The sequence below is a fragment of the Bubalus kerabau genome, chromosome 8 (assembly GCF_029407905.1).
Source record: "Bubalus kerabau isolate K-KA32 ecotype Philippines breed swamp buffalo chromosome 8, PCC_UOA_SB_1v2, whole genome shotgun sequence".
Classification (NCBI taxonomy): domain Eukaryota; kingdom Metazoa; phylum Chordata; class Mammalia; order Artiodactyla; family Bovidae; genus Bubalus; species Bubalus kerabau.
The window spans coordinates 3749498-3772575 of record NC_073631.1 but is presented as its reverse complement, the minus strand read 5'-3'; the positions used below and the strand labels follow the sequence as shown (position 1 = coordinate 3772575).

At 36.9% G+C, this 23078-nt stretch overlaps 1 long non-coding RNA gene across 1 annotated transcript; it reads left to right on the top strand.

The window, feature by feature from the left end:
- Positions 1 to 2734: 2734 nt before the first annotated feature.
- On the top strand, positions 2735 to 22529 carry LOC129658481 (uncharacterized). Its single transcript, XR_008717359.1, has 3 exons — positions 2735 to 2911; positions 3208 to 3282; positions 22216 to 22529. It is a non-coding gene; the product is annotated as an uncharacterized LOC129658481 (long non-coding RNA).
- Positions 22530 to 23078: the final 549 nt, after the last annotated feature.

Here is a 23078-nt window from a genome sequence, read left to right as displayed (position 1 = left end):
TAAAGAAAGTTTCACCCAGTGATACACAGAAACAGCAAGTAAGAAGCTCCTCCTGAAAATCTTATTAATTGTTGATTTCTTATCCTAATGAGTTAGATCATTAGTTTATTTACCACCAATATTTTTTACCATTTATCAAATTGTGTGTATGTATACCTGTTTGTGTGTCTATGTTTGTGTGGTGTCAGCATACCTTGTCAGTCAGCAATTTTGCTCTCAAACTCAGGTGAGTTCCAAACATTATACAGACTCAGAAAAGCAAATTGGATTCCTGCCCCCGCAGACTCCCAGTGTTGTGGTTTATGAGCAGGGGTGAGGCAAGTTCATGGCTACCCACTAGTTGGAGATTAAAAGACCACTTCTGTAATGCAAACTCAAGTAAGGAGCTTCCTAGACCGGCAAAGGTCTTCTGAATAAGTCCATTTTCAGAAATTCCTCTGGATTAAAAGTCATCACAGATCATAAATTCTCTGAATCAATTTGATATAATGTAATTTATTAGAAATGGCCATTGGACCTTTAATGTTTATATGTGACATATTAATTAGGAAGACACACCTTGGGAGGAAGATTAAAATATATTTTATCTTTCTTCAGATTATTACTAAAACAAAGTTTTCAAAAATATTATAATATTTATGTTAATTATTGAATACCTGATAAAACCAAATTTGAAAAAGAAATATTTGACAAAAATTAAAACACAAATTATTAATGTAAAATGTCAAAACTTTTTGTTTCTTTACTGGAAATATTAATTTTTTAAAAGAACATTAAAATTTTTAGGCAGGTAAGAAACATATCACTTATTAGGTATGACCTAAAGAATCAGATTAAAGCAACAACACAGGAACCATAAGAAAGAATAACTAGGTATTATATTTAGTTTTGTTTAGATTACTGAAGAGATATTTCAGTATTAAGAAATTTAATGATATCATGAAATAACAGTTTAATTGTGTGTGCTTTGTATAGCATTTCAAATAATATAAACTTTGACAGAGTTAATGCATGTATTTATTAAACTATGTTTACTAGAGATAGAGTAATGGGGGGAAATCATTTCTTACAATAATCATGAGATTAAATTCTTCATGGCCTAAACCTACCACAAAAAGCCCTGTGTATAGTTCAAATGAATTAAATTAGTGGATAAATAATTAATGCTTCCTGTAAATAATTGAAAGAAGCTTATTTAGCTAGTTTCACATTTCCTTTATGTGAATGATTCTCTATGTTGGATATGTAACCTATTACCTTGCATCTTAAAACAAGAAAACACTGCCAAAGATGTACCTTTAAAACTAATACCAAGGTTATTTTGTCAAATATGTATATGTTTTATGCATTAATAAAATTAATTAAACACACAGGCATATACACATATGTATGAACAAATCTAAAGATAAATGCCTATCTTTAGGAAGGTAATTGTAATTAATTTATTTCAAAAATAGTAAATAATTCTGTAGAAGTGGTTATATATATATATATATATATATATATATATATATATGTTTTTATGACCAAAGTAATCTAACCTCACATATCCTCCCATCAATTCTTTTACATATTAATTTTATCATATTAAAACTCTAAAAATATTTGACAAACTCTGTAAATCAAATATATACTTGGTTTTAGGGAGGGGGAATGTAAACAGCTATAGTCAGGGAGAGAAACAGTATAAACAATGACATAGGAGAGGAACAAAGGTAGATACATTCAGGAATTATTAAGTACTAAGTATTATGGACTTTGTCCATTGACTCTAGAGGTACAATAGTATAGGAAGGGCCAAACTTGCTCCCCCTCATGACTGAATGTGTGCTTTTGGCTCATTGGAAAGTACCCAGAAAAGGACCCTTTCCAGGATCAGCCATAAGTGATTTCATAAGTAAGTTTTTACCTTGTAAAAGTGGCACAGAAGTTAGGGTCTATGAAGGAGGCCAAAAAGTCCTAAGTAGAGATAAATGGACTCATAATTCAAGGTCTAGTCTATGAACCTGATTTAAGAGCTACAGTATACATTATATAGTACACAATATGTGCTGCTGCTGCTGCTGCTCCTAAGTCGCTTCAGTCATGTCCGACCCTGTGCTACACCATAGACTGCAGCCCACCAGGCTCCGCCGTCCCTGGGATTCTCCAGGCAAGAACACTTGGTGGGTTGTCATTTCCTTCTCCAATGCATGAAAGGGAAAAGTGAAAGGGAAGTCGCTCAGTCGTGTCCGACTCTTAGCGACCCCATGGACTGCAGCCTACCAGGCTCCTCCGTCCATGGGATTTTCCAGGCAAGAGTACAGGAGCAGGATGCCATTGCCTTCTCCGACAGTATGTGCTATACAATATATATCACACAGTATATACTATACAGTACATATCACACAACATATACTATACAGTATACACTATATATGTTATAAAGGCTTTTCAGGGGTAAGTGTTGCTGCATGCCATTCAGCGTAATTGTGACCAAACAGGTTTTTACATTTCATCTCCATTTTAAAATGAAAAGCTTAGTTAATGAGCAAGATAGTTGGTTGTCTACATCATAGCCATTTCTTCCTTTCCTTAGCAGCTGAACCCTGATCTCCTGCACTGTCCCCTCAACAATCATGACCTTCTTTTGTGGGAAGCTGGACTCCTCCCTGATCCAGGAATGGCATATTCACCATCCAGACAGTGTGAGGGCCTCAGTCCCCTCACTAGGTGTGTGGTTTCAGTGGGATGTGAAAGAAACCCAGCCCAGCAGAGGTGAAGGGAAGTTTGCTGGAAGGCCCTGGGAAGGATTTTCTCATTCTTGATGACAGATGGGGATTTTCTCTCTTCTTTTTGTGCAATGTGACCATTTAACTGGAAATGCTCATGCTAGAGGTACCAGGGGAATATGGAGATTGCTGCATAGAAGGTGAGCCAGCCCATGATGATAAGACTTTCTATTAAACCACCACTGTCCCTCATCTTCTTAATTATTTTTATGAGAGAATATTTTTTATTGTTTATGCCATTTTAATGTATCATTCTGTTGTTGGTAGGCAAAGCATTCTCAGACCATGTTAGTGTAATAGGGGAGAACTTTTGTATTCCACTACAAATTAATCACTAAAGGGTTGTTGTCTGTAAGCTTAAATTATACATAATGGCCCATCTCTGGGAACCCTGCTTTCCAGGTAATAAGCATTAAGCTAAAATAACTTTCTTTAGCTCACAGGACCAGGCCCACCTGTAAATGGCTACAAGAAGGAAGAAATTAACCTCTCCAAGGCTGACCAGAATCAGGTAATATTTGACTTTACTCCCTCATTTTTAACTATAAAAGAAGCCTTAATTATAATTTAAGCAAGATAGTTCTTCAGATCACTAGTTCACTATCTTCTCAATCTGCTGGTTTTTTTAATAAAGTTTTTATTCCTTCCCCAGCAACTCGTTTCTCAATTTATTGGCCTGTCCCACTGTGAGTAGTACAAGCTTGGTCTTGGTAACATCAGGAAGTTAGATATAATGTAATATGGCTGTAAAAACACATCAAGGAGGCAGAAATCAGACCAAGAAGTGAGTTTTGCTTGGTAAATAGCCAGAAGTCATTGATGATTTTTGAGCAGGGGAGTGACAGGATCAGAGCTGTACTTCAAAGGATTAATTCAGAAGTTGTATGTTGGAAGGATTTAAGAGAAGGCTCAGAACATTTCACCACTTAGGAGGCATTGTTGAATATTCATAAAAATTAGTTTATTGCTCAGCATAAATAATTTATAAACAAAATAAAATACAGTGTGTGTTGCCATGGAAGTGACAAAGCCTAGGAAAGATAATGACAAGCACAAACTATGGTGCCATTGCAATTTAAATTAGTATAAAGCTTTCTAGAATTTAAGTTCATTTTCAGGCAGACTATTTTGAATACATGAGGAAAAGATTATGGCTATTTTATAGTTGTTACTAAGAAAGAAAATAACAAAAGAGTCTTTTTGCACATGAGACTTATAAAACTAAACAAGATCAAGTGCACACAGTTGGAGGCTGGCTAGTGTTGAAGGAGTGCCTGAACCTATCAAATAAATAGATCTAGCATAGCCCAGATCTCGTGAGCTAATCCTGATTAGCAATGTCCTAATTGTAGTAATTCTGATAATGGTAGTCCAATTACAAAAAAAGATCTTCACAACCCAGATAATCATGATGGTGTGATCACTCACCTAGAGCCAGACATCCTGGAATGTGAAGTCAAGTGGGCCTTAGAAAGCATCACTATGAACAAAGCTAGTGGAGGTGATGAAATTCCAGTTGAGCTATTTCAAATCCTGAAAGATGACACTGTGAAAGTGCTGCACTCAATATGCCAGCAAATTTGGAAAACTCAGCAGTGGCCACAGGACTGGAAAAGGTCAGTTTTCATTCGAATCCCAAAGAAAGGCAATGCCAAAGAATGCTCAAACTACCACACAATTGCACTCATCTCACTAGTAAAGTAATGCTCAAAATTCTCCAAGCCAGGCTTCAGCAATATGTGAATCGTGAACTTACAGATGTTCAAGCTGGTTTTAGAAAAGGTAGAGGAACAAGAGACCAAATTGCCAACATCCGTTGGATCATGGAAAAGGCAAGAGAGTTCCAGAAAAACATCTACTTCTGCTTTATTGACTATGCCAAAGCCTTTGACTGTGTGGATCACAATAAACTGTGGAAAATTCTGAAAGAGATGGGAATACCAGACCTCCTGACCTGCCTCTTGAGAAATCTGTATGCAGGTCAGGAAGCCGCAGTTAGAACTGGACATGGAACAACAGACTGGTTCCAAATAGGAAAAGGAGTATGTCAAGGCTGTATATTGTCACCCTGCTTATTTAACTTCTATGCAGAGTACATCATAAGAAACGCTGGGCTGGAAGAAGCACAAGCTGGAATCAAGATTGCTGGAAGAAATATCAATAACCTCAGATATGCAGATGACACCACCCTTATGGCAGAAAGTGAACAGGAACTAAAAAGCCTCTTGATGAAAGTGAAAGAGGAGAGTGAAAAAGTTGGCTTAAAACTCAACATTCAGAAAACTAAGATCATGGCATCTGGTCCCATCCCTTCATGGGAAATAGATAGGGAAACAGTGTCAGACTTTATTTTGTGGGGCTCCAAAATCACTGCAGATGGTGACTGCAGCCATGAAATTAAAATATGCTTACTTCTTGGAATAAAAGTTATGACCAACCTAGATAGCATATTCAAAAGCAGAGACATTACTTTGCCAACAAAAGTCCATCTAGCCAAGGTTATGGTTTTTCCTGTGGTCATGTATGGATGTGAGAGTTGGACTGTGAAGAAAGCTGAGTGCCAAAGAATTGATGCTTTTGAACTGTGGTGTTGTTGGAGAAGACTCTTGAGATTCCCTTGGACTGCAAGGAGATCTAACCAGTCCATTCTGAAGGAGATGAGCCCTGGGATTTCTTTAGAAGGACTGATGCTAAAGCTGAAACTCCAGTACTTTGGCCACCTCACGCGAAGAGTTGACTGATTGGAAAATACTCTAATGCTGGGAGGGATTGGGGGCAGGAGGAGAAGGGGACGACAGAGGATGAGATGGCTGGATGGCATCACTGATTCAATGGACATGAGTCTGAGTGAACTCCGGGGGTTGGTGATGGACAGGGAGGCCTGGCGTGCTGTGATTCATGGGGTCGCAAAGATTTGGACACGAGTGAACGACTGAACTGAACTGAACTGACTAAATGCTAAGCCCTGTATGTAACATTCAGGAGAATGTGGTCTTCAATTTTTACTACCATCCACATTTGCAAGTGATAATAAAGGGTAATATAAAGAAGACATCATTGTTGAATTCAGAGGCATGAGAAACACCTCTAAGTAAAAGCCAAAGCTGTCTAATTGGTGAAATCATAATTATGCCATAATTTTCCAAAGTATGAATTAATAAATACTTTGCAAATGATGATTGGTATATGGAGGTCAATCTAAAGGAGACAATTTGATTTCAGAGTTTAAAACTGCAAAGATTTGAATAATCATATAACAGGGAGGTTACTATAGAAAGAAGTTACTAATTTTTTTTTTTTAAATTCTCAAATAAACTGAGTGCACAAATAAATGTTACAAAAAATCTACATGGGGCATGGCATGTGTTGGGAGTGGATGGAGAGAAGTAAACACATCAAAAATCAATCATCTTTGAACATGTAACTTAATAAACAACGTCATAAAACTTGGCCATGATGTCCTGGCTGGACATTTCTCAGATTTATTCATTACTCCCCTGTTATAGACTGCAGTACATCCATCCCCACCTCTTAGATCATATCCCAGTAGGTGGTTCTCTGCCTCCCAACCAGAGTTTCTGATTCAGTAGCTTGGGGGAGGGGCTGAGAATTTCCATTTCCCAAAGTTCCCAGGTGCTGCTGCTATTTTCTCACAATGAGAAGCACTGTGGACAGTTAAAAGGATCTAAGTTGAAGGAATATACAAATCCATCTCTCCAAATGGCCACTGTCTCCCAGTCAAATTCCCTCCAGACTTTCTCTGCCTAATTTCTCAGAGAAGCTGTCTAAAAACACTGTATCCAGCTCCTCACCTCCCAACCCTCCCCAGACCCCTTTAATTAGCAGAAGCAGCCAGTTAAGGCTGTCAAGCCCCACCCAACCCCCAGCTTCCCAGCCTCTCAGCAGACCTGGCATTCTCCAGGTACCTGTGGGCCACACTAAGATCTGGCTGTTAGCAGTAGCTTACTTTCTGTCTTTTGCCCTCAGACATGAAGGCATTTGTTCTCTGTCTACTTTGTGGATCCAAGCTCCTCATTTTTGTCCACACTGTAGCTAGGTTTATCTAATAGAAAGTCATGAGTTTCCTGTTTAAATTCCTTAATTCTCTTCCCACTTCCCCGGGGGTTTCTTCTCTAGTGGATATTCAGGGCTATTCACTAGTCTTTCTCCTAGCAGAAGTTCAAGTGTCTCTCCCTGTGGAAAGCAATTCTTACTCATCAGAGTTTCTAAGAGCATACTGAACTTAGGTTAGTTTGCTAGGACTGATGGGCTTCTCTGGTGGCTCAGCAGTAAAGAATCTGCCTGCTGTGCAGGAGCCATTGGAGAAGAGGTTTAATCCCCGGGTCGAGAAGATCCTCTGGAGGAATGCATGGCAGCTACTCCACTATTCTTGCCTGGAGAATCCCAAGGACAGAGGAGCCTGGTGGGCACTAGTCTATAGTGTCACAGAGAGTCAGACACAACTGGAGCAAATTAGCATACACACACACTAGACCTGACATATGGCCACAGACTAGGGGGACTTAACCAGCAGATGTTTTTTGTCTCACAACTCTGGAGGCTGGAGTCCAAGTTCAATGCATCCACAAGTTTAATTCCTTCCAAGGCCTTTCTCCTCATCTGTGGTCTTCCCTCTGTGTGAGTACATCCCAGATACCCATCTATGTGTTCTGAGAATGTCCACAAGTATAAGCTGGATTTAGAAAAGGCAGAAGAATGAGAGATCAAATTTCTATCATTTGTGGAAAATTCTCCCTCTTGAGAAATCTGTATGTGGGTCAAGAAACAACAGTTAGAACTGGACATGGAACAACAGACTGGTTCCAAATTGGGAAAGGAGTACGTCAAGGCTGTCATCCTGCTTATTTAACTTATATGCAGAGTACATCATGTGAAATGCCATGCTGCATGAAGCTCACACTGGAATCAAGATTGCCAGGAGAAATATCAATAACTTCAGATATGCAGATGACACCACCATAATATTAGGCAGAAAGTAAAGAGGAACTAAAACGCCTCTTGGTGAAGGTGAAAGAGGAGAGTAAATAAGCTGGCTTAAAACTCAACATTCAAAAAACTAAAATCATGCCATTTGGTACCATCACTTCATGGTAAATAGATGAGGAAAAAATGGAAACAGTGATAGATTTTATATTCTTGGGCTCCAGAATCACTGTGGATGGTGCTGCAGCCATGAAATTAAAAGACACTTGCTCCTTGGAATAAAAGCTATGACAAACCTAGAAAGAGTATTAAAAAGCAGAGACATCAATTTGCTGACAAAGGTCTGTATAATCAAAGTTATAATTTTTCCAGGAGTCATGTATGGATGTGAGAGTTGGACCATAAAGGAGGCTGAACACCAAAGAATTGATGCTTTCGAAGTGTGGTGCTGGAGAATCCTCTTGAGATTCCCTTGGACGGCAAGGAGATCATATCAGTCAATCCTAAAGAAAATCAACCATAAATAATCATTAGAAGGACTGATACTGATGCTGAAGCTGAAGCTCCAGTCCTCTGGCCTCCTAATGCAAAGAGCCAACTCATTGGAAAAGACCCTGATGCTGGAAAAGATCGAGGCTGGAAGAGAAGGGGGTGACAGAGAATGAGATGGTCGGGTGGCATCATTAACTCAATGGACATGATTTTGAGAAAACTCTGGGAGATAGTAAAGGAGAAGGAAGCCTGTTGTGCCACAGTCCATGAGGTCTCAAAGAGACAGGCATGACTGAGTTCCTGAACAACAAAAAAGGTTCTGTCTACAAATACAGCCTCAGTTTGAGGTACTGGCAGGGTTAGAGCTTCAACAAATTAATTTTGAATGAACACAATCAGCCCGTAAACTTGAAGCTCTTATTTTAGACTTGTAATCAAGTTATCCACTTACTGCCTTCCCCACAATGCTACTCATGTGAAATCTGAAGACCTGCTACAGCAACCACTCCAGAGAAGCATCAGGTTATCCTATTTCCTATTGAATGAAGGGTATGGTCAGGAGAAACTGGAATACAAGGAACTTGGAGCAGCTTTCCCTGCACTTAACTGGAGGTTCTCAAACACAGACTCACCAAACAAAATGCCTCAGAGCCACATGATTTTGTTGTGACCTGGCCTCTCCCCATGAACTGGGGCCCAGTCAACACAAAGGCAGCACCCTCCCCTCCATTGGGAAGATTCATTTCCAAGGAAGAAGACTCAAAGGATTCAAAATGGGAAGAATTCAGAATCTAAAAGCCCACTTAGTTTCCGTGTAAGGCTGATGGATGACCCAGCTACAGTTTACTCCCATGTTCAAGCTGCTAAGAACAAAGAATGAAAATAATCAATATCTAGTCTCCTAGTTCAAGTTCTCAGTATAGAATCTAGTAATGACAAAGTAAACATGGGTACAAAATTCAGTGCCAATCTACTTTCTGTTTGGGTGTTTGGCTGCACATTTGCTCTGTTGTTGGCTATGGAAGATTCTTAATCCTTACAAAATTGCTATATAAAATAAATTTGATACAATATTCCACTTTATTATAAAACACAATCACTGCTCTTTAGAAAAAAAAATATTACAGAAATATGTAAAAGTAGAAAATGCTGTCATTTGAGAAACAGTCACCATTACTGTATTTTTCCATGTATCTAATTTTCTTTGCATATGTTAAAGTATGCAAGTATAATTTATGCAAATGTATATATTAAGCAAACACTCTTCTCAATGATGTTTTCCAGTGTTTTAACTTTATTGTGAAACTTCGAATTTTGAGATAGTCTTTAGATCTTTCAAGGCTTCCCTCATAGCTCAGTTGGTAAAAAATCCGCCTGCAATTCAGGAGACCCTGGTTCAATTCCTGGGTCAGGAAAATCCCCTGGAGAAGGGAATGGCTACCCAGTGCAGCATTCTTAGGCTTCCCTTGTGGCTCAGCTGGTAAATAATACACATGCTATGCAGGAAACCTGGGTTTGATCCCTGGGTTTGGAAGATCCCTGGAGAAGGGAATGGCTACCCACTCCAGTATTCTGGCATGGAAAATTTCATGGACTATAGAGTCCATTGGGTCACAAAGAGTCAGACACGACTGAGCAAATTTTACTTTCACTTTCACTTAGATCGTTTAGGTTTCACTTCTTATATATGTCTTTTAATTATGTGGAATTGCTTTTGGTACAAAAATGTTTCTCTTCTTTTAAAATTAGAAAAAAATCATTAAAAAGTTTATGTGATGCAATGAACCTTTCTTTAACTAACCAAACTTGGGGTCCTCTCACCCATGCAGAGTAAAGCCACTCTACTGCACCGTGTTGTGGTGAAGAAATGTGCAGTGTTTATTGCAGGCATCAAGCAAGAAGTCCAGGCAGTTAGTGTTCAAAAGTCTTGAACTCCCTATTGGCTTTAAGGGAAAGGTCTTTAAAGACAGGGTAAGAGATAGAGGTTTTGGTTTGTGTGCTCAGCTCATTGGCATTCTTCTGATTGGTTGGTGGTGCAGTAATGAGAGTCAGTATCATTGACCTTCTGGTTCCAACTGGTCTGGTGTCTACATGCTTATGGGCAGTATACAGTTAAATTATTCCACCTGGTGGGGATTTCAGTGTCTGCAAAACAGCTCAAAGGGCATAACTCAGGATATTATGTATAGCCCTTGAGAAGGAACTAAATGTCTTTGATTTTATTTAATGGGTAAAATATTATTATTTTGTCTTGCCTGACTGTTTGCCTTTCTGTTTGCCTTTGATTAAATGTATTCTTTAGAAATCGGGGAATGCCTAGGAGGCTTAAGTTTTCTATAGAGAAGAGGCAGGCAGAAGATATGGGGGGGAGTTCTGTCTGGGAAGGCCTCATAGGGTCCTGCTTGGTTATACTGTGAGTAACTGTGATATTGATCTATTATTGCTTCTCCCCCACACGCAAATCCCATAACTCAGATATTACCAGGTTCACATTTTTCATGTAGATGTCCAGATATTTTTAAAAGTATCATTACATCTAAATGTGTAATATTTAATTATTTGTTATCAGATTGGGTTAATAAATTATACCACAATTTGCTTTATCATACTTAACACGTGGGGGTCATTTCATGTTACTAAAGTAACAATATTTTTTTCTTTAAAATTGCATAATATTCCAGAGTATGACTGCTCCACAATGCATTTAACAGGCCAGCCAAGCATTGGTATTTAATATTTCCAGTTTTTTATTCTATTGCAAATAATGTTACAACAAACATTCCTGTGCATACCTTATTTTACATGAGTTATATATGCAGAAATAAATCACAAAATTTAAATATCAAATTTTGCAAAGACTTCCAAACCAATACCAGAAAAACTTTTATCAATCTACATTTCTAGAAATGATGTGTGGGAGTAACTTTTTATTTCTCACATCATGCCCAAGGTAGAAAATTTTAAATTGTCTTAATTTTTATTAACTTAATGGACAAGAATGACATTTTATTTTATTAATTTGTATTCCCATATGTCCTATGTATGAGATTTTTCTTTTTATATTTGTAATACTTATTTGTACTTTGTCTACTTTAAACTGTGTTTTCTAATTGTTTGAAGCTTTTATATTTATTTGTTTGAATTTTGTTGAAAATTGAAATCTTTTCCCTACTTTATTGAGGGCAAATACTTTCACTAGCCTTTTGTTGCTTTTAAACTTTTGATTACAATTATATTCACTTTTCCTCTAGTTCAATTTCTCAATTTCATGACCTGCTTAAGTTGGTCCCACTAAGTATAAGATATAGTATACCCCTACATACTTTTGGGGCTTCTCAGGTGGTATTTGTGGTAAAAAAAAAAAAAAAAAAACCCTTGCCAGTGCAGGAGATGTAATAGACACTGGTTCAATCCCTCTGGAAGATTCCCTGGAGGAGGGCACAGCAACCCACCCCAGTATTCTTGCCTGAAGAATCCCATGGACAGAGGAGCCTAGCAGGCTACAGTCCATAGGATTGTGAAGAGTTGGACACAACTGAAGCAACTTAGCATGCTTGAACATTACATACTTTTATCCAGCATTCTAAAATTTTGTACTTATAGTTTAGATATTTCATCAAGGTCTGGTTTTATGCCATGTGTGAACAATGGTCATGTATGGACATGTAATCAGGTAAGCTTTCTACTTCTTGTCACATTACTTCATGAATCTGCACCAGTCAGATTTTTACTCTCCACCAGCTTCTCTGGTGGTCTCCACATTATCAAATCCAGTAGCTATGTTTAGCTTCTGGGGCTTCCAAGGTGGTGTTAGTACAAAGAACTCGCCTACCAATGCAGGAGACATTAAGAGAATTGATCCCTGGATCTGAAAGATACCTTAGAAGAGAGCATAGCAACCCACTCCAGTATTCTTGTCTGGAGAATCCCATGGACAGAGGAGACTGATGGGCTATAGTACATAGGATCACAAATAGTCAGACAGGACTGAAGCGACTTAGCACACACACATGTTTAGCTTCTCCACATTCAATCTGATAGCTGCATTTGATACTGCAGTCCAATCCTTTTTCTTGGAACATCTTCACTCAGGGTGTGGAACTCCACTCTCCTAACCTCCACTCACTTGATTCTCTTAATGTTCCAACAACATCTATATGCTGGAATTTTCAGACCTGATGCTTGGATTTTTTCTCTATGCAGTTATTCTCTTCCTATGCAATTTTATCAAGCAAGCTGTCTCAGTCTTAGCCTGTCTAAAATATATACTTATTTTGCCCTCACATTTAGATGACTTTTTCTCTTCATAAATCCTTTTCTCTGAAGCCAGGCCACAGTATGTGAAAGAGTCAATTCCTAGGCAGATTGATAAGAAGTCCGGGGTCCCTGAGAAGGAGAAAGAAGTCTGGGGTTCTCCAGGAGGAGATAGAGGTCTGGAATTCTCAAGGAGGATGAAAGGGCAAACACTTTTTTTCCCCCTCTGCATTCGTTACTCTTAGTCACATAAAACATTTTTTTCTTTAAGCCCCAAACTGATGATTACACAAAAAGCAACTAAGTTTAAACTCTGTTCTAGGGATTACATAACAACAATGTATCCTGCTTGAGGACAGTTTCTCCTTTTGACTAATCCTGATATCTTAAAATGCATATTATGGGAGCAAGACTGGTAGGATCTTTCTATTGTTAAATTCTAATCATGATACTATTCTGCATCTTGTTAATTTATAACCCTCCCAAGAGTTTCCACTCTGAAGAGTTTTGGGATCTTCTCTTGAAGCCTGGAAACTTCACTAGGAAACTCCAGATGTGGATCTTATTTCTCCCTCAGCTCTTGTTTATCCTTTGATGAAAAAGCATATGTCTCCTCAATTCTCAAAATATCTCAACAGTCATTTTTTCCATTCTATGGCTATTCAAAAGCAGAGACATTACTTTGCCAACAAAGGTCCATCTAGTCAAGGCTATGGTTTTTCCAGTGGTCATGTATGGATGTGAGAGTTGGACTATGAAGAAGGCTGAGCGCCAAAGAATTGATGCTTTTGAACTGTGGTGTTGGAGAAGACTCTTGTGAGTCCCTTGGACTGCAAGGAGATCCAACCAGTCCATTCTGAAGGAGATGAGCCCTGGGATTTCTTTGGAAGAAATGATGCTAAAGCTGAAACTCCAGTACTTTGGCCACCTCATGCGAAGAGTTGACTCATTGGAAAAGACTCTGATGCTGGGAGGGATTGGGGGCAGGAGGAGAAGGGGACGACAGAGGATGAGATGGCTGGATGGCATCACTGACTTGATGGACGTGAGTTTGAGTGAACTCCGGGAGATGGTGATGGACAGGGAGGCCTGGCGTGCTGTGATTCATAGGGTTGCAAAGAGTCGGACACGACTGAGCAACTGAACTGAGCTGATGGCTCTTCCTGGGCTTTCCTGGGTAAAGAATCTGCCTGCAATGTGGGAGAACTGAGTTCAATCTCTGGGTCAGGAAGATCTCCTGGAGAAGGGAATGACTACCACTCCAGTATTCTTGCCTGGAGAATTCCATGGAGAGAGAAGTTTGGACGGCTACAGTCCATGGGATCACCAAGAGTTGGACACTCCTGAGCGACTAACACTTCCACTTCCATGGCTTTTCCTACCGAGCTCTTACTATATAGAAATTGAAACTTCTTGATCAATGTTCCATGTCATTTATGTCAATTTTCAGTTTCTAGCCTTTGTCTTTTTAAACTATATTCTTAAAAGTTATTCAGCTAAATCATTCAAATCACTAGTTCTTTATTAGTGTATAATGCTGCCTTTGAATTGTGTCTTTTGGACATTTGTAATTTTCTAAATAACTTATGTTGTTTATTTGCATATCAGCATGCTCATCTGTCATATATAATAATATGATTCAAGCACACAAATTATAGTTTCATTAAAGTTTTCTTTCTTTTTTTTTTTTTTTTTTTTTTTTTAGGTATACATGTGTTCCCCATCCTGAACCCTCCTCCCTCCTCCCTCCCCATTCCATCCCTCTGGGTCGTCCCAGTGCACCAGCCCCAAGCATCCAGTATCGTGCATCAAACCTGGACTGGCGACTCGTTTCATACATGATATTTTACATGTTTCAATGCCATTCTCCCTGTTGTCAAAGATAAAATGCACCAGACAATTAAGGAGATGACTTTCTTCAGGCTATGTTCATTAATGTTCGGACTTCCCTGGTGGCAAGTTACCATGTTAACTGAAGTCACTCAGTCGTGTCTGACTCTTTGCAACCCCATGGACTCTAGCCTACTAGGCTCCTCCGTCCATGGGATTTTCCAGGCAAGAGTACTGGAGTGGGTTGCCAGTTGCTTCTCCAGGGGATCTTCCTGACCCATGGATAGAACCTGGGTCTCCCACATTGCAAGCAGATGCTTTATCCTCTGAGCCACCAGGGAAGCCCATCAATTTACCATAAATGTAAGGTATTTCTTTGTTTTATGTCCATATATTTTTATGTGTGAAATGAGAGAATGCTTATAATATTATATCCTTCAGCTATTTTCAATAGTCACATAAATCATTATAGATTCTCCATACATTTTAACACAAATAATCCAGAAAGCTAAAATTTAGGAATAAATACATACATCAGTATTATCACCCACTTAGAGATTTCTTAGCTTTGCTACAGTTCCTTTTGCAGAACCCATTCTGGTGTTTCTGTAACCGACACTACTAATGAAAGCACTGTCAAGAACTAGCTTACCAACTGATTATACAAACAGTGAGGATTCCTCCCTTGTTCTTTCTTTTAATTTTAGTGGTTACATGTTACTGGAAAACTGTACCAATTCCAGCAAAAATTAAAAAGGGCAACTTTCAATGTATGTTTTTAAAATGCAATAGAAGCCATCCACAGAGATTCATTAGTAGTAATTCATCAAGCTAGTTGCAGAAACTCAGCTGTGAAAATAATGGCCCAGTTTAGCTTCCAGATCATTTTCATAGACAAATAAAGAGTACTCAGAACTTCCCAGGGATGTATGCTGCCTCATTCCCCCACCTGCCCTTTTTGTCAGAATCTCTGTGTTGCAGAGATCCCAGAGAAGTTTATTTTATCACAATTTTAAGAGACAGACTAGTCTAAAAGCATGATGACCATAAGCAAGCACACTGTACATTCATGTTCACAGATGGCTGTCTTAATAACTAGTCTATGCAAGTGAGTTTTAGAAATTATACCATTTCTCACAGGCCAACAATCCATCTGAGAACCCCCTGGATCAGGGCACCAAAATTTATTTTTAGATGTGTTAGCCTGAGAATCCTGTTAAAAGCAACTTAAAAATCCAAAGAAAATACAGAGAGAAAGCCTGTTTGAAGGAATTGGAGAGTTTCCCAAGCAACTAGCTAAAGGTACAAAACCCCAGAGAAGGTGACCTCCTGAGAGGTGAGCAGACGTTCCCTTAGATAATTTTCCAACTATAGGCAAACAGCAAAAAAACTGAGACCAAACTGAAAACAAGTACAAGAATCAAAGAAACCTGAAATTTTGTTTTGTTTTGTTTTGTTTTATAATCTTACGGAACTCCAGAGAGAGGGGAGAATAAGACCAAAAGTCAGAGAAATCTAAACTCAATACTGGAAACTCACAATATCCTTCCCAAGTCATATACCAAATTCTCAAGATAACTAAAAGTCAGACTTTTTTTTTTTAATTGTATTTTATTTTTAAACTTTACAATATTGTATTGGTTTTGCCAAATATTGAAATGAATCCACCACAGGTATACATGTGTTCCCCATCCTGAACCCTCCTCCCTCCTCCCTCCCCATACCATCCCTCTAGGTTGTTCCAGTGCACCAGCCCCAAGCATCCAGTATCGTGCATCGAACCTGGACTGGTGACTCGTTTCATACATGATATTACACATGTTTCAATGTTATTCTCCCAATTCTTCCCACCCTTTCCCTCTCCTACAGAGTCCATAAGACTGTTTTATACATCAGTGTCTCTTTTGCTGTCTCGTATACAGGGTTATTGTTACCACTTTTCTAAATTCCATATATATGCGTTAGTATACTGTATTGATGTTTTTCTTTCTGGCTTACTTCACTCTGTATAATAGGCTCCAGTTTCATCCACCTCATTAGAACTGATTCAAATGCATTCTTTTTAATGGCTGAGTAATACTCCATTGTGTATATGTACCACTGCTTTCTTATCCATTCATCTGCTGATGGAAATCTAGGTTGCTTCCATGTCCTGGCTATTATAAACAGTGCTGCGATGAACATTGGGGTACACGTGTCTCTTTCCCTTCTGGTTTCCTCAGTGTGTATAACCAGCAGTAGGATTGCTGGATCATAAGGCAGTTCTATTTCCAGTTTTTTAAGGAATCTCCACACTGTTCTCCATAGTGGCTGTACTAGTTTGCATTCCCACCAACAATGTAAGAGGGTTCCCTTTTCTCCACACCCTCTCCAGCATTTATTGCTTGTAGACTTTTGGATCACAGTCATTCTGACTGGCATGAAATGGTACCTCATAGTGGTTTTCATTTGCATTTCTCTGATAATGAGTGATGTTGAGCATCTTTTCATGTGTTTGTTAGCCATCTGTATGTCTTCTTTGGAGAAATATCTATTTAGTTCTTTGGCCCATTTTTTGATTGGGTCATTTATTTTTCTGGAATTGAGCTGCAGGAGTTGCTTGTATATTTTTGAGATTAGTTGTTTGTCACTTGCTTCATTTGCTATTGTTATCTCCCATTCTGAAGGCTGTCTTTTCACCTTGCTAATAGTTTCCTTTGTTGTGCAGAAGCTTTTAAGGTTAATTAGGTCCCATTTGTTTATTTTTGCTTTTATTTTCAATATTCTGGGAGGTGGGTCATAGACGATCTTGCTGTGATGTATGTCAGAGAGTGTTTTGCCTATGTTCTCCTCTAGGAGTTTTATAGCTTCTGATCTTATGTTTAGATCTTTAATCCATTTTGAGTTTATTTTTGTGTATGGTGTTAGAAAGTGTTCTAGTTTCATTCTTTTTACAAGTGGTTGACCAGTTTTCCCAGCACCACTTGTTAAAGAGATTGTCTTTAATCCATCGTATATTCTTGCCTCCTTTGTCAAAGATAAGATGTCCATATGTGCGTGGATTTATCTCTGGGCTTTCTATTTTATTCCATTGATCTATATTTCTGTCTTTGTGCCAGTACCATACTGTCTTGATGACTGTGGCTTTGTAGTAGAGCCTGAAGTCAGGTAGGTTGATTCCTCCAGACATTTTTAAGATTTAAGAAAACAAGGATCAGTATTCAGGCTCCAGTCTCCTCTCTATGAGAAAACAATCCAGGCATCATCTTAATCTCCCTGAACACCTGGATGGGGGGGTGGGCAGGTAAACTCTAGGAACTGGGTGGGGAGGGATATATTTGGGATTACTGGGTAATAGGGAATCTTGAGTTAATTCAGTCTCTATTTGAATTATAGTAATTAGCTCCATCCTATCTTTGTAAGAAAAACCCTCATAACTCCCTACAATTTTTCTAACACAATGTATTGCATTTAGTGAAAGAAATTACAAGCCATTCCAAGAAACTGGAACAAGTGAATAAAAAAGAAGTACAAAAAGAACAATTTTAGAGGTAGTCTAGTTTTCAGAGTTTTAAAACAAGGATTTTAAAAAGCAGTATAAATATATTTTTAAAGCAAAAGAAAATAGCTTTAAATACATTAAAAATGTATATAGCTAACAAGCTGTGGCAAAAAAAAAAAAAATGCTGTGTAAAAAATCTTTTAATTAGTCCAATAGAAAGAAAGAAAAAGAAGAAAAAAAAAAGAAACATAAGTGGTTAGAACAGGAAACAAATATAAGAAAAAAATATATATTTGACTAAGATGTTGTGAACAAGAGACAAACTTCATAAAGATGAACGTTTAAGTACAAGTAAATTTAATACTAAAGAAAATACTCTCATGTGAAGACTAACCAAAAGAAAGCTTATATTGTTCTAGCAATGTCAGTAAATATACATATACATATAAAGTGAGATGATGACTTAAAACTTGTAGAATACAGTTAAGCATTTCCTTAGATCAAAGTTTATAGTCTTTAATGCAGTATTAGAAACTAAAGAAAAGTAAGAGTGAATTATCTAAGTTAACTAAGGATCCATCTTGGGAAATTAGAAAAAGAATGGTAAATTCAACCCAATTTAAAAAAAATCACACACACACAAGGAAGGGAATTTATAGAACTTTATTAATTAAAAAGATACAGTACAGAAAATTCATGGAACTAAACTTATTCTTTAAATAGGACTAAAAAGATAACAAGCTTATAGCAAACATGTTCAAGAAAAAGAGAGAAAAGGCAGAAATTATGAATAGCAAAAATAAAAACATCCTACAAGATCAATAGACATCACATTTTTAATAAGAGGTTACTGTGAACAATTTTATTTAAAAATGCACCAAAACTGAAACTAGAAGATATAGGAAACATATAAACCTGTCCCTTAAAAAAAAAAAAAAAAATAAGTAAATCTATAGTTTAAAACCTATCCATCAAATGAAGAAATCTACAGACCAGTTTAAAACCTATCCATCAAATGAAGAAATTTACAGACCAGATGAGTTCATTTGATGGAATAGGTTTTCAACTATAGTTGTTGTTGTTGTTATTGTTTTTATAATTGCACAAAATCTTATGAAAATTAAACTGAGGGAGAGTTCTGTATCCTATGAAGATGAAATCAACTTGACATCAAAAATTAGCAAGGGCAGAAAAGAACAAGTACAAATCAATCTCTGTTATGAACATAGAAACAAAACTAATATGTATTTAAAAAATTGTCAGAAGTCAAATTCAAGATAACATATCATGAATACGTTGGGTTTAGTCCAGAAATTCCAGGTTGGCCAACATTAAATCTGAATAAGTTAGTTCCACATCTACAATACAATAAGCTCTTTTGGATTTACAACAATTCTTATTTTGATTTCCAAGTTCTCAAATATTCTTCATTGTTGTGGGTTTCTAATGGTCTCCCTAATGGCTTTTCGATTGTTACATATTCTTCTTAGTCTTTTCCTCCAAAAAATTATTTGCAAAATTTTGCTGCTAGTTAAAAACATTTAGTCATTTGAAATATTTTCACATCTCCAAAAATATTCCTTATTTCAGGAAATACTTCAATTTTTCACAGTATGACTCAGAATTCAGCCAGACTAGTGAATGCTTAAGAATAACCAAAGCAGTTTTAGAAAATACTAATTTGAAACATGCATGAATGCTGGGAAAGGAGGCTTGGCCTACCATGTATCAAAGTAGGTTATAGAGGATAATAATAAAAACAGCATAAAACTGGCACAGATATAGGCAAGTGCATTGATTGAATGGAAGAAAAGCTCCTATAAATTAAAGCCAAAAAGGGGGAAAATGATGTTAATGTATTAGGACAATGGGCTTATCAATTTGAGAAGGAAACTTTCTTAAACATAATTCCAAAGACCAAAGTACAAAACTAAATGATTGGATGTAAAATGGGCTGCAAGGATATATTGTACAACATAGAGAATATAGTCAATATTTTGTAATAACTGTAAATAGAATGTAACACTTAAAAATTATATTTAAAATATATCTGGAGGAAAATGTTTTGCATAAAATGAATAAATAGACCTAAAAAATAAAAGTAGCTAAACTTACTAATATAAGAAGATAGCATGGATAAAGAAAAGTAAAATGCAATCAATAGTTTGAAAAACTACCTGCAATATGGATATGGAGACAAATCTATGTGTATATATATGTGTGTTTACAGATTCATATGATACTTATACATACACACTTAATATATATTTAAATATACACATAAGTCATGGAAAAAGATATGTGCTTGGGATATACAGAACAATACCTCCAAAAGTCAAATTAAATACCATGTTTTCCTTCTCATCTCTTAATCTAAACCCCTCAAGACACCCATTTGTCTTATGTACCCATTTGTACTCCTTCCTTCCAACTCTGACAAACTCCTGAATCCTTCCAATATTCTCTATGGAATTTATGACTCATTATCAGCAAAAGTACATATGTCTATGTGATATATATATATATATATATATATTGGGTTGGCCAAAATGTTCATTCGGTATTTTCCCATAAAATGACTCTAGCAGCACTTAGTTGTCTTTTTTAAAATTATTTTTTTTGGTTGTTTTTAACTTCATTCAAAACCATCTTGTTAGATTTTATTGTGACAGCTGTCACATTAAAAATTTATCAAATCTGGTAAATTTTTGTGTAACCATTTTAATATGAAGATGTAAGAAAAAAGAAATATTTTCAGCATATCAGAATATTATGCTTTATTACTTCAAGAAAGGTAAAAAAGAAAGTGAAATGCAAAAAAAAAAAAAAATCTGTGCAGTGTATGGAGAAGATACTGTGGCTGATTAAACATGTCAAAAGTGCTTTGCAAGGATTTGTGCTGGAGATCTCTCACTGGATGATGCTCCATGGTTAGGTAGACCAGTTGAAGTTGATAGCAATCAAATCATTACATTAACTGAGAGTAATCAATGTTATGCCATGTGGGAGATAGCTGTCATACTCAAAATATCCAAACCAAGGGTTGAAAATCATTTGCACCAGCTTGGTTATGTGAATCATTTTGATGTTTGAGTTTCACATAAATGAAGGGAAATAAAACTTATTTCCGCATGCAATTTTCTACTTAAATGTAATGAAAATAATATGTTTTTATCTTTTTAAAAACACCAATACAGTATACTAACACCACTCCAGTACTCTTGCCTGGAAAATCCCATCGACGGAGGAGCCTGGTAGGCTGCAGTCCATGAGGTTGCTAAGAGTCAGACAAGACTGAGTGACTTCACTTTTACTTTTCACTTTCATGCATTGGAAAAGGAAATGGTAACTCACTCCAGTATTCTTTCCTAGAGAATCTCAGGGATGGGGGAGACTGGTGGGCTGCCGTCTATGGGGCCGCACAGAGTCAGACACGACTGAAGCGACTTAGCAGCAGCAGCAGCAATGCATATATATGGAATTTAGAAAGATGGTAATGATAACCCTGTATGCAAGACAGCAAAAGAGACACAGATGTATAGAACAGTCTGTGGGACACTCTGTGGGAGAGGGAGAGTGTGGGATGATTTGGGAGAATGACATTGAAACATGTATAATATTATGTATGAAATGAATCGCCAGTCCAGGTTCGATGCATGATACAGCATGCTTAGGGCTGGTGCACTGGGATGACCCAGAGGTCTGGTATGGGGAGGGAGGTGGGAGGGGGGTTCAGGATGGGGAACACGTGTATACCTGTGGCAGATTCATGTTGATGTATGGCAAAACTAATACAGTATTGTAAAGTAATTAGCCTCCAATTAAAATAAATAAATTTCTAATAAAAAATAAATTAAAAAAAATAAAACAAACTGTTACAGGGATGAAAAATGGATATGTACAATAATGTGGAATGGAAGAGATCATGGGACAAGTGAAATGAACCATGACCAACCACACCAAAAGACGGTTTTCATCCAAAGAAGGTGACATAGTGTATATGGTAGGATTGGAAGGGAGTCTTCTATTATGAGCTCCTTCTGGAATCAAAAGATTAATTCCAATAAGTACTGCTCCTAATCAGACCTACTGAAAGCAGCACTTGATGAGAAATGTCCAGAATTAGTCAACAGAAAACTTAATCTTCCATCAGGATAATGTATGGCCATGTGCTTCTTTGATGCTTTGATGACCAGGCAAAGACTATTACAGCTTAGTTGAGAAGTTCTGATTCATCCACAATATTCATCAGACATTGCACCTTTAGATTTTCATTGATTTTGCTCTTGACAAAACTTTCTTAATGGAAAAAAACTTCAGTTCTCTGGAGGACTGTAAAGTTGCCTGTAAAATGACAGAAGGTAGTAGAACAAAACAGTGAATACATTTTTTCAGTAAAGTTTTTGGTGAAAATGAAAAATGTGTCTTTTATTTTTATGTCAGGGCGGAAACCAGATACTGAAGAGACCAGCAAACAGAAGAAGCTATAACAGAGGGAAACGCCTTGGAAGCTACAGACCATAGATTAAAACCCTGTGGTTACTACGGACTACATAGGAAGGGGCCTATAGATCTTGAGAAATATAAGTCGGACCAAGGAACTAGCCAAAAATGAACTGAACCCACAATACTCACAACAAAACCAGAGAAAGACCTAGATATATTTTTACTATTTTTACAATCAATCTTCTTTTTTTTTTTTAATTTTTTTAAAACTTTAAGTCCTCTATTGTCCTTTAATTTTCACTTTTATAACCTATTACTTTGCAAAAAAAAAAAAAAGACCCTATTTTTTTTCTTCTTCAGCAAACTTCATATATATATTTTATAATTTTTTGACCGTGTTTTTTTTTTTCCTTTCTTTTTCTTCTTTTCCTTAACATTGTATTTTTGAAATTCCAAACTCTACTCTAGATTTTTAATTTTAGCCTTTTGGTATATGTTATCAATTTTGTACCTATAGGTTTTTTATAATTTCTGTGACTTTTTTTTTTTCTCTGTTTCTTTCTCTTCTTCTTTTATATAACATCATATATCTGCAATTCCAAACTCTACTCAAGATTTTTAATTTATGCTTTTTGGTATTTGATATCAATTGTGTACCTGTATTTTCTTTATAATTTTTGTGACATTGCTTTTTTTGGTTTGTTTGTTTTCTCTCTTTATTTTTCTTCTTCTTTTTTTTAACATTGTATTTTTGAAATTCCAAACTCTACTCTAGATTTTTAATTTTTGCTTTTTGGTATTAGTTATCAATTTTGTACCTGTAGTTTCTTTATAATTTTCGCGACCTTGTTTGTTTTTCT